The sequence below is a fragment of the Salvelinus fontinalis genome, chromosome 27, assembly GCF_029448725.1.
Source record: "Salvelinus fontinalis isolate EN_2023a chromosome 27, ASM2944872v1, whole genome shotgun sequence".
NCBI classification, from domain to species: Eukaryota; Metazoa; Chordata; class Actinopteri; order Salmoniformes; family Salmonidae; genus Salvelinus; species Salvelinus fontinalis.
In genome coordinates, this window is record NC_074691.1 from 3252742 (window position 1) to 3266331 (window position 13590).

A 13590-nucleotide genomic window follows, 5' to 3' on the forward strand; every position below is an offset into this window, starting at 1 on the left:
AATAATTTCCCCTCCTCTACAAAACAAAGCGCTCCTTCATATGCCCACTTCTCCTCAAACAATGGGAGATCTTTTACAGCTGAGAAAACTCAAAATCCACTTTTATTCTTGCTTTCACTAATCCTTTAAAAACACATCTTATATCCTTCTCATATCCCGTGTCTATTTTATGTTTCCTACTCAAAAAAATTGACATCTTAGCTTGTCCCAAAATAAAATTTAACATTTGACATTTTCTTTTCTGTTGCTTACTATATTGAAACCCCAAAATAAAAACATTGTTATTAAAAATCTCACCTACAGCTCTAAACAATGATTCCAGTATTTCCAATAAAGGTTTTATCCTCTCACACTCCATAAAACAGTGAAAAATGGTTTCTCTTATATTACAAAAAGGACATCCATCTCTAACATCTGAATTAATGACAGATACAAAAGCATTAACTGCAATAATGCCATGTAACACCCTCCATTGCATATCACCAGTACCCTTTTGTAACGGTGGTTTGTACAGTGCTCTCCATGCTGGCTTTACCTTGTCATCTATTCCCAATTTTACCCTCCATGGAGTGTCTTTTCTATTTTTCAATTTCTCTTTGTTTAACACCTTAACACACCCCTATACAAATCCTTCCCATTCACCTCATCCAAACCCACCTCCTCCAACCCTCTCAAATCCAACAATATACCCTTTCTCTCTGACTCTGTGATATTTGGTGTAATCCTAATCTTGGAAATGAGACGTCTTCATCTTGTTCCTTCTTCTTGTGGCTATTAAGCATTCCCATTCTTCCGCTGACAGAGCTTTCCTGCAGCTTCCCAGCATTTGTCCAACAATCCTTTCGACCTCACCCCCAAATGTTCAGCCAACCGTCTTCCATCCATTAAGTCGGGCCCAGCCATTGCCATTAACTGTCTTAAGGTGATTATTTTTCCCTTCACCAGAATCTTGGAGAAATGTGGAACAGCTGCAGTTGTACAATCCAGTCTTGCCCCACACACCAGAGGTTCCTCCAACAGCCAATGCACTGACTCCGCTGAAGTTCGTCTGGACACCTTCATTATGCTCCACACTCTGAGAAGGCCTCTGTAAAACGGAGGTACTCCCTCCCTAGAAATCTGGCTACTATCAACCAGAAATAAAGCCTTCTTTAAACCTAAACCTCCAACCCTCTGTAACACAAGGCCTGCTACCCCCCTCCACACCACATTTTCCTGTCCATAAAGCAACCTTTGAATAAACTGAAACGGAAAGCAGCAGCCCTACTAGCAAGATGTACCAGACCTTGTCCCCCCTCCTCTTTTGACAAATACAAAACACTTTGTGGAACCCAGTGATATTTATCCCAAAAAAATCTACCATAATTGCCTGTATCTTAGCCAGAAGACCAGAAGGTGGTTCTAAAACTGCCAACCGATGCCATAATGCAGAGGCAATCACATTGTTAACTATAATAGTTCTCCCCCTATATGACATTCGAGATAACAACCAACGCCATCTCCTCATCCTCCCTTCCACCATTTCAACCACCCCAATCCAATTTCTTTCCATAATCCCCTCATCTCCTAAGTACACTCCAAGATACTTAAACCCTCCCTTACACCATTCCAATCCCCTGGCAAAGCCATGATCCCTCCAGACCATTCTCCAATCTGTAATGCACAACTCTTTTCCCAATTTACTTTTGCCGAGGATATTCCCCTAAACCGATCAACCATTAGACTCAAACTATCCACCTCCGCTTGATTTTTCACTAAAACAACTACATCATCAGCATAGGCTGAAAGACGAATAGGAGGAATATCCTTGGAAAGGTACACCCCTTCAATGCGACTTCTAATGCTATTTAGTAGTGGCTCTATAGCAATGGCATACAGCATCCCTGATAAAGAACATCCCTGCCTAATACCTCTACACACTTTAAAAGGAGCACTCAAACCACCGTTAACTTTCAATACACTTTCAATGTCACCATATATCACCTTTATCATGTCAATAAAACCAGAGCTGAACCCAAACGCCTCAAGTGTATGCCATAAATATTGATGTTCAACTCGGTCAAATGCCTTTTCCTGATCAATTGAAATTAGACCTGCATCCACCCCAATAGCCCTAGAGATGTCCAAAAAGTCACGAATCAGAGAAATGTTATCCCCTATCTGCCTGCCAGGAACACAGTAGGACTGGTCCGTATGTATGATTTGCCCCATCACCTCCCTCAGCCTGTTGGACAAAGCCTTGGACAGGATCTTATAATCAGTGCACAATAAAGCCACCGGCCTCCAGTTTTTCACCTCCCTAGGGTCTCCCTTTTTGGGCAGTAGGGTGAGGGACAGCCCTTCTGCAGCTTAATGGTAGTAACCCTCCGGTTAAACTATCATTAACCACTGCCAGCCAATCTTCTCCCAACATAGTCCAAAAAGACTTAAAAAAGTCAACGGGAAGCCCATCAAAGCCTGGTGCCCTTCCATTTTCCATGCCTTTTAATGCAGAGTATAACTCCTGCAAAGACAATGGTTGCTCAAGCTCAACCTGAGCTTCTGCATCCACCTTTGGGAGCCCATCAAGGAACTTCTGTGTCACTGTTTTATCCTCTTTGTACTCACACTTGTAGAGCTCAGCATAGAACTCTACTGCCCTCTTTCTAATTTCACTAGGGCTAGTGAGCTCTTGTCCAACAGCTGATTTGAGACAATGAATAATTTTTCTTTGTCCATTCTTTTTCTCTAAACCAAAGAAAAATTTGGATGAGGCATCCATTTCAGATATTCCCTGAAACTTACTTCTCACCAATGCCCCCTGTGCTCTGATACCCAGCAGATCTGCCAATTCAACTTTTTTTTTTCTTGAGTGCCTGCGTATGGCCCCAATCTCCTGTGGTCTCAACCAACGTCATGAGTTCCACTATTTCAAACTCTAGGGCTTTCATTGATCTGATGATATCCTTGGTGACATTCCTCGTGTATTGATTACAAAATTGTTGAATCTGGATTTTCCCTATATCCCACCACTGTTGAATGGATATAAAACTGTCCTTTTGAGACCTCCACCTCTCCCAGAAAAAACAAAAACATTTCCTGAAGTGAGCATCACTCAATAAAGTTATATTAAAATGCCAGTATGCGCTTTTGGGTTTTACATTATTAATGAACACCACCTCTGTTATTAAACAATGATCAGAAAATCCCACTGGGGTTATCACACTTGATTTACAGACCTGAGATTGATGCTCAAAACAATAAAACCTATCTAACCTTGCCATAGAGATGATGTTCTCTCTCACATGCGCCCAGGTGTACTGCCTTGTGCCTCCATTTTGTCTCCGCCAAATATCACACAATTCATGCGTTACAATGAGGCGTTTTAAAAAGGTCCTTGAGGCTATATGAGGTTCTTGATGATTTCTATCTAAATCACTGACTGTGCAGTTAAAATCCCCAGCAATAAATAAATAATCTTCATTGTTACATTTCTCAATGGTATTTGATAATGTCTCTAAAAAACATACCCTCTCAACTGCCACCACTGGGGCATAGACATTTATCAGACACATAGTGATGTTTTCATACCTTGCTCTAACTTTTAATAACCTCCCTCAACTACCTCTTCAACCTCATAAGACAAAGGCAAAAACCCCCTTGAGAACAATATAGCCACACCCCCACTTTTAGAATTTTTATGACTACACACCACTGTCCCCCCCCACTCCTTTTTCCACATAACTTCATTTTCCAAATTACTATGTGTTTCTTGTAGAAAATTTATGTCACTTCCCTTTCCCCTAATTAACTCATACACTATCGCTCTTTTTTTAACATCTCTTCCACCATTTATGTTTAACCTGTTGGGGATGGGGGCGCTGTTTAGACTACTTATGCTAATGTGGCTAATTTTTTGAACGGCTTCCCACAAAATCCTTGATCGTACAATATGCATATTATTATTATTATTGGATAGAAAACAGTCTATAGTTTCTATAGGAGTTGAAATTTTGTCTCTAAGTGGAACAGAGCCCATTCTACAGCAATTTCCCTGACATGGAGTCAGATTTGAGAAATGTTGGCCTCTCTTCTGAAGTCATTTAAAAGGGCACTGTCGTTGCTATGACTATACGGACACTTCTTACGTCTTCCCCTGGATGCCTTTACGTGATGACGATTCCAACGGGGTCGATTGCACGTTCACAGGCCCTACAAATGAAAAAACCCTGAAGCTAGTCATTCTTTGGGAGCTGCGTCATGAGCAAAGTGGACACCGGCGCGCACCTGTTCCAAGCGTTAGTTTAGCCTGTTATATTTCTCCGGTCATCTTTTCACTCGTTATAGGAGTTAAAAACATCATAAGGTAGTTAATTTAAAGCGTTTTATAGCAATTTATATCCGTTTAGTGCGATTTTGGGACATTTATTTTTGCAACGATGTGAAAAGTTGGGCACGCTTTTCAGTTCATCCCGAACGCAGTTGACTTTTCCACATGGCAAGAGGACAGCTTTCCACCAAAAGACGATTTCTCCCAAGAAAGGATCCTTTGCCCAAGATACTGATGGAAGAACAGCTCAAGGTAGGACATTTTTATTATGATAAATCGTGTTTCTGTCGAAACATTTTAGTGGCTTAGGACGCCATGTTTTTTGACGTAGCTTCGCTTGGCGCAAACTGTATTGAAAAGTAAGGATAAATTAAAAAATGTAATAACGCAATTGTATTAAGAATTAAATTGTCTATCAATCCCTGTCCACCCTATATTTTTTAGTCACGTTTATGAGTATTTATGTATAAGAGTAGATCACTGTCTAAGTGGCGCAAGGACAAATTCTGACCAGCTGAGTTACATTTCACATTGTCTAACCATGATTTTGGTGGCTAAATATAAACATTTTCGATCAAACTGTATATGCATGTTGTAATGTGATGTTACAGGAGTGTCATCGGAAGAATTCTGAGAAGGTTAGTGAAAAAATTAATATATTTTTGGCGATGTTGACGTTATCGCCCACTTTGGCTAGAATCAATGCTGGGCTGCTATGTGCTATGTGCTATGCTAATATAACGATTTATTGTGTTTTCGCTGTAAGACACTTAGAAAATCTGAAATATTGTCTGTATTCACAGGATCTGTGTCTTTCGATTCGTGTATGCTGTGTATTTTTACGAAATGTTTGATGATTAGTAGTTAGGTAAACACGTTGCTCATTGTAATTATTCTAGTCCATTTGTGATGGTGGGTGCAATTGTAAACTATGCCATATACCTGAAATATGCACTTTTTTCTAACAAAACCTATCCCATACCATAAATATGTTATCAGACTGTCATCTAATGAGTTTTTTTGTTGGTTAGGGGCTATAAATATCTTAGTTTAGCCGAATTGGTGATGGCTACTGGTGTTGGTGGACAAATAAAAGATGGTGGATTATGCTAATGTGTTTTTAGGTAATAGATGTACATCTTTACATATTGTGTCTTCCCTGTAAAACATTTTAAAAATCGGAAATGTTGACTGGATTCACAAGATCTGTGTCTTTCATTAGCTGTATTGGACTTTAATGTGTGAAAGTTAAATATTTTAAAAAAAAATTTTTTTTTAATTTCGCGGCACTGGTTTTTCAGTGGGGGGGGGGGGGGTGTGCCGCTAGCGCCACGCTGATCCTAGACAGGTTAAAGAAGAAATCTTAAAACTGCTCATGAATGAAAAAAATATACAGAGGAAAATACAGATATCCCATCTCTTTACAGGGTTAAAACTGCAACTAAACCCTTTCATTTTCTTTAGAATTTACATCACTTATCACTCTCGTGACCACCTTCTTAAGTCTAGCAATTTCAGGGCTTGTCAAACCTCCCCCTGTTATTTTTGACATCAAAAACTTTGCTGATTCAATAAACAATTCACTTTCAGGGAAAAAATCAGTTATATTGTAATCCTGCATATATTTCTTCCCTTTTGTCAACTTCAGAAATTGGCGTACCTTCTTAATTCCATACCTTCCTTCCTCCCCAATTATCTCACTATTTTGTTGCGACGCGTCAGATGACTCACTCCCGCTCTCCTCCCCAGAGGAAAACTCCCCTAAATCTTCAACCTTTTCATCTTCAACTAATTTATCAATCTCTACCTTCCTCTTAGAATTAGACCCTTCACCCCCCCCTACATTCTTTCTCTTACTTCTCGGTACTTTGAAAACAGCTTCTTCCTTTCCTGTTATTTCAATTTCCTCTTTATCTCCAATTTCACTTTCCAACACCACCTCAGCAACGGCAGTCACAATCTCACAGACTGCTTCCCCTCCCTCCTTGTTCTGATCCACCACAATTGTCCCCGTATCCACACTGCCTTCCTCTCCCCCTTTTCCAACCACATCTGCCCACCTTCTTCCTTCCCCCGTACTTTTAGCAGTTTCATCTCTTTGCGTAAATGCATTATCTGTACCATCACTATAACTACTACCGGGCTCTGCGCGCTCCTTCTCAGGACAACTACGCACCAAATGCCCCTCTCTTCCACACCCAAAACATTTCATTGATTCAGTAGAAGCGTAAAACACATAATCAAATCCATCAATCTTAAAACTAAACGCTAAATTCAGTTCATCAACGTCCTTTTTTAAGATCATATACACTTGCCTCCTATGAGACACGACATGTTTCAGCAACGGAGATTTGCATCCAAAAAGAACTTTCTTTATTGTAGACACAATTTGACCATGACGCGATAATTCTCTCTCCAACACTTCATCTCTAACAAATGGTGGTACGTTAGACAATATAACCTTCTTAGCCGGATTCATAAGTGGAAATACCTTCGTCTGTGTCTCCCTCAAAACAACACCGTTCTCCACCATCGTATTCACTTTTCCAATAGAATCTAAGAATATCACTACTGCGCTATTCATCCTTGAGGCTGATTTAATGCTATCATACCCAATCATACTACCTACCGCTAAAACACATTCTTCCACTGAACATCCAACCTCTGCCAAAATCTTAATTCCATTGCGCCGACTAAGTTTTTCATACTCCAAATTCTCACGAGCGGACATTTTAACCAGCCTCAACCAGCTGGTTGTGCCCTCGCGAAAACAAACAACCTCAAACTATCCCACCACCCCTCTACTTGTTAATTAATAATTAGAACAATTATCTTTAAACCAACTAATCAATATATATATATTTACATACCAAAACCCAATAGAATGAAAAGAAATCCAGTCGCTCTCACAAACACTCCTGCTTGACGACTCACTTCCCAGCATGCACTCCGAAGAGAGAGAGAGAGAGAGAGAGAGAGAGAGAGAGAGAGAGAGAGAGAGAGAGAGAGAGAGAGAGAGAGAGAGAGAGAGAGAGAGAGAGAGAGAGAGAGAGAGAGAGAGAGAGAGAGAGAGAGAGAGAGAGAGAGAGAGACCTCCCCACAACATTCCTGTATCTTATATAGATGTCATATCCTTGTATTGCTATTGCTGTATCATCAAATGTATTATCTAAGTGAGTCTCAGAAATGGCTAATATATGAATGTTATCCGATGTTAGCAAGTCATTGATATCCTTAACCTTATTACTAAGGGTACATATATTTATTTGGGCTATTTTCAGCCCTTTCTGCGGTAGTTTATCAGAGATAGACATAATATGGAAAAGAGCAAACAAAGCATGAGAAAAAATATATACATTCTGCAGTGTATTAATCAGTTGGGGTGTGTGTGCTGTGGGGTTGAAGCTATGAACCCATAGGCTTGGCTCTCTCATCCCTTCCAGGCTTTTGGGAAGGAGGGTGGACAATGAGCCTGTCATAGAGGATGTAAGCAATGTCCCTACACGCCCTGGAAGCTTCAGCTTCAGGATAGTCCTCGTTGAGGAAGATGTACATTCCTCTCAAGTTCTTGGCTCTGTCCACAACAGCTACCTTGTCCTTAAACCTCAGGAACTTGAACACTATCGGGCCTGGGTGTGTCACCTGGGCCGGTGGGGAGTTTTCCAGTCCTGTGGGCATGCTCCATCTCAATCTTCAGTTTCTCAGAGATCATTTCCCTCATGTTGTCCTCAGACTCCGTTCAGGTCTCGTGGAGATTCTGCAAGCAGGTCCACAGACATGTTGTTCAGTCTTGATTGTCCCTCGAGATAATCCGATTTCTCTGTCATTGTTATCATGGATTCACATACAAAACTGATGTCCTCTAGTGTTTAATCTCTCAGGTCATTAACAGCTGAATTTCATGATGGCGCCGGAGGGGATGGCTGCCATCTCATTGGCTCTTAACCAACCATGCTATTTATTATTTTTCGCAACTTGTTTTGTACATAATGTTGCTCCTACCATCTCTCATGACCGATCTTCAATGAGTCGGAGGGGAGGGATATACTACAGACACCAGACCAGGCCAGATTCCCGTCATTTGCTGGAGAAGGAAACAGAGATTTCGCGGAAAAAGATCAGGGTGCCTTGTGAGGATCAGCCAACGAGTGGCTAAATCTTCCTTTGCTTTCCTTCCTGATAGCTAATTTTCAATCGCTATCAAATTAATGGGACGAACTGAAAACACGTATATCCTACCAATATCTTATGTTTCACCAAGTCGTGGCTGAACGATGACATTGAGAACATACAGCTGGCGGGTTATAGACTCTATTGGCAGGATAGCAGCAGCCTCTGGTAAGACACAGGGCGGGGGCCTATGCATAAATGTAAATGATATCTAAGGAAGTCTCGAGGCTTTGCTCGCCTGAGGTAGAGTATCTCATGATAAGCTGTAGACCATACTATCTATCTAAAGAGTTTTCATCTGTATTTTTCATAGCTGTCTACATACCGACATTATCGAACAAACAGACCATTTGTGATGTAACTGGGACCTTTTGGAGTGCCAACAGAAGAAGATCATCAAAGGCAAGGTATTTATTATATCGCTATTTCTGATTTTTGTGTCGCACCTGCCTGGTTGAAATGTGCTTTTCATGTGTTTGTATGCGGGGGGCTGTCCTCAGATAATCGCATGGTGTGCTTTCGCCATAAAGCCTTTTTGAAATCTGACACAGCGGCTAGATTAAGAAAAAGTTAAGCTTTATTTTGATGTATTACACTTGTGATTTTATGAAAGTTAAATATTTATTATTCTGTAGTTTGAATTTCACGCTCTGCAATTTCAGGGACGCTACCGTCCCACCTGCCCATAAGAAGTTAACAACACTATCACCAAGGCAGGTCCTACAGGCCCTGGTTTTGTCGTACCTGGACTACTGTTCAGTCGTGTGGTCAGGTGCCACAAAGAGGGACTTGGGAAAATTGCAGTTGGCTCAGAACAAAGTAGCACAGGTGGCCCGAAGGATAGGCGTCCTGGTAGCGGGTCAACTTCCGGTGAAACTGGAGGGTGCGCAATTTAAATAAATAATCATACAAATTATGAACATTAAACATTTAGGTACATAGAAGTGTCTTAAAAAAAAAAAAAAAAAAATCGGTTGAAAGCTTAAATTCACAAATTGCGATTAAATATTCACTTACTTTTTAAAAATCTTCCTCTGATTTGTCATCCAAAGGGTCCCAGCTATAACGTGTAGTGTCATTTTGTTAGGTAAAATCCTTCTTTATATCACAAAAAGTCTTGTTCAACTAACATTAATGATATGCATGTCAATCTCTCATGGCTCAAAGTGGAAGAGAGATTGACTTCCTCATTACTTATTTTTGTAAGAGGTGTTGACAATCTGAAGGTTCCGGGCTGTCTGTTTAAAATACTACCACACACCTCGGACACCCACGCATTCCCCACAAGACATGCCACCAAAAGTCTCTTCACAGTCCCCAAGTCCAGAACAGACTTTGGGAGGCGCACAGTACTACATATAGCCATGACTACATGGAACTCTATTCCACATCAGGTAACTGATGCAAGCAGTAGAATCAGATTTAAAAAGCAGGTGAAAATACACCTTATGGAACAGCGGGGACTGTGAAGTAACACAAACATAGGCACAGACACATGCATACACACACGATAACATACGCACAATACACACACGTACACATGGATTTTGCGTTGTAGATATGTGATGATCTGTAATGAATGTATTGTAATGTTTTTAAAATTGTATAACTGCCTTCATTTTGCTGGACCCCAGGAACAGTACCTGCTGCCATGGGGATCCATAATAAATACAAATACACCAAACAGCTCCTCAGACCCGACCTTGATCGACAGAATCACTGGACAGATAGTAACAGTCCCAGCAACTGATGCCAAACACGGAGAGGGATCCAAAGTTAGCTACCTACTGTAGTAACAAAATGTCAAAAATTTCCAAAACAATAAACTTTCCAAAACAACAAACCGAGTTCTTCCTCGTTCTGTGCTCTGCGGCTGTCATCACTCTTTCATGTGCTCCTTTCAACCCACAGAGCTAGTTACCCTGGCACATTCACCGCCTCAGCTATGGCAAGTGTGTGTAGGTGCATGTGTCCGTGTGTATGTGTGTACTTGCGCGCGCCATAGGGCCCTGGTCAAATGTAGTGCACAATGTAGGGAATAGTGTGCCATTTGGGAAGCAGACATAGGTTCTTCTACAGCACTCCCTGGTAGCCTACGTATTCATCTGAATGTTTTAGCCAAAGAGGCCGCTGAGGAACACTTGGTTGTCAGTGGATACGTATGCTTCCAGAACTGCGCCAGGCTCTCCGGTTGAGCCTGAGATTGAACGCAGCAGCATCATGAAGAAATTCCATCATGATCGCCACGGTGTCATTAATATCTGTCACAGAACACCTCTGACAATGCAATACTGCTGCCCAGCAGTTAGTGAGAGATCTCTTATTAGAAGGGTTCGGAGAGAATAAGGGGGGTCATGTGTGGAAATCTGTGTCAGTTGTACTGTATGTGTCTGTGCATGTCTGTTTACAAATGTGTGTATCGTCTTTTCTTAAGACAGAACAAACCCCTGGGTTTTGCCATAAGGGAACTTTGCGTTCCCTAATGTACAATCATGTTTTCATGTAGTACACTAAATAAAACCCATGCAGCCTCAAGCAGTGACTCAGCCCTCAACCCTCAACCTCACTCCAGGGACCTTGATGTGGATAAGTGTGCACACGATGGGAGGGCTAACCTGGGTCTGATTGTTAGTGCTAAAGCATTGTATCTGCTGCTAGTTATAGCTCAGCCCGAAGACACAGCTGCCTTTTTGGGTGTACTCTGAGGACCTCGCCTTCCAAACAAACTAGCGTCGATGGGTAAACAAACAAATCCACCGCTGCGTGTTCGGTAAACAAATGGCCTACGAAGCAACGTATCCCAATGAGAAGAATCGGTTTCGATATTCCCAAAGGTATTCCTGAAAAGCAGGGGAATTGGGAAAAAGCGATGTTAGTATACAGTGAATATTTTTTTTTCGTCATGCATGCACACATAGAGATCATCCCCTGTTTTCTTGTTCAGCAATTTGTCTTTTCCTTTGAACTGTCTCTCTTTCCATCTCTTCTCCGCGCTGTACTCCCTCGCTTTCACGCTCTCTCACAACACATGCACAAAGACACGCACGCACACACACTCATGGGATTATATCCAGACTCAGCACTTTGGCACAATCAGCCAATAAGGTTGTAAATCAAACCAATAGACAGCTTTTCAGCTTAACCTTTGCATAACCATTAACTCCACAGATATCATTCACCAAGCACACTCGCATGGTATTTTTATTTAACTAGGCAAGTCGGTTCAGAACAAATTCTTATTTACCAAAATGCAAAAAGCCTCCTGCGGGGATTAAAAATAATAAAATATATCTAAATATAGGCCAAAACACAAATCACGACAAGAGAGATAACACAACAATACATAGAGACCTAAGACAATAATATGGCAATGCAGCAACACATGACAAAACAACATGATAACAACATGGTAGCAACACAACATGGTAGCAGCACAAAACATGGTACAAACATTATTGGGCACAGACAACAGCACAAAGGGCAAGAAGGTAGAGACAACAATACATCACGCAAAGCAGCCACAGCTGTCAGTAAGAGTGTCCATGATTGAGTCTTTGAATGATGATACTGAGATAAAACTGTCCAGTTTGTGTGTTTGTTGCAGCTCCTTCCAGCCGCTAGCTGCAGCGAACTGAAAAGAGGAGCGACCCAGGGATGTGTGTGCTTTGGGGACCTTCAACAGAATGTGACCGGCAGAAAGTATACACATAACGTAAAAACAGTATATTCCTTCACTGCCACATCCACCCATGCTTCTGTAGATAAAACACTGTATGTTTAAGGTAAAAGGTTAACAAAAACCCAACATCAGTCTCTCCTCTAGCTACCTTCTGAGTCACAGCCGTATTGTATTACAACGCAACACAACACCTACAGTATTCACAGACAACATTCGCTATGCACCTACGGGGATGTACCCTGTCCGCTGTGGGTTGTATTCTCACACTCCTCATGCATAATGCAGTATGTTATTTCCCCCTTAAACTTACTGTACCATCCAGTCCTTGGCAGCTGCATTTCTTTTTGTGTAGCTGGTGAGTGAGGTTTTTACATGAGTCTCCAACAGACCTAGGTTCAAGTTGTATTTGTTTTTTCGTCTAAATCATTTGATGCTAAATTGAGCCTGCCTGGAGTACCAGATTGGTGGATTTTGCACTTTTGTGACTGTTCCATTGGTTCAATTGCGCAAGTCAAGCTCAGCGCAGTTAAAGTATGTGAAAGAAAACCAATACGATTTGAACCCACGTGTTGTTTTTACATGAATTTCAATTATCCTATATCCATGCATCCTTTCAGTCTAACAGGGTCTTCTCACTCGTCACGTCTCAGACGTTTGCTGCTGTTAAAATGCTGATTGAATCTGACTAGCTCTCCTAGTACTCAGAACTTTGTTGGAGCACCTTGCCAGCGATTACAGCATTGAGTCTTCTTGGGTATGATGCTACAAGCTTGACACACCTGTATTTGGGGAGTCCCCCCCCAAATACGGAACCTTCAATGCTGCAGGAATGTTTGGTTAACTTTCCCCAGATCTGTGCCTTGACACAATCCTGTCTTGGAGCTCTACGGACAATTCCTTCATTCTCATGGCTTGGTTTCTGCTCTGACATCCACTGTCAACTGTGGGACCTTATACAGACAGGTGTGTGTCTTTCTAAATCATGTCCAATCAACTGAATTTACCACAGGTGGGCTCCAATCAAGTTGTAGAAACATCTCAAGGATGATCAATGGAAACAGGATGCAGCTGAGCTCAATTTAGAGTCTCAAATGTGGCATATGTGAAACTCCATCCATATGGCACTCCAGACAGGCTTAATCAAGCGCTCAATGTATCTGAAAGAAAGACTCTACAAGGTATGTTGGCCTCTCCTATTCATTTGAAATTAGCAAAGCATTGCTGGCAGTCAACTGACCGCAGCCTTCTGTAGGGTACCTGCTACTCTGTAAAAATCCTTCTTGATTATATGGACGGGCCATATTCTTGGACAAGAATCTGACTGATGGAGATGCTAAGTTAACCTAGTAGGTAGCAGGTTTTCTTCAGAGTGTTCATTGTTAAGATTTCCGATCAGGGTATATGTCGAGCTCTCTTTCTGGAACCAGAAATT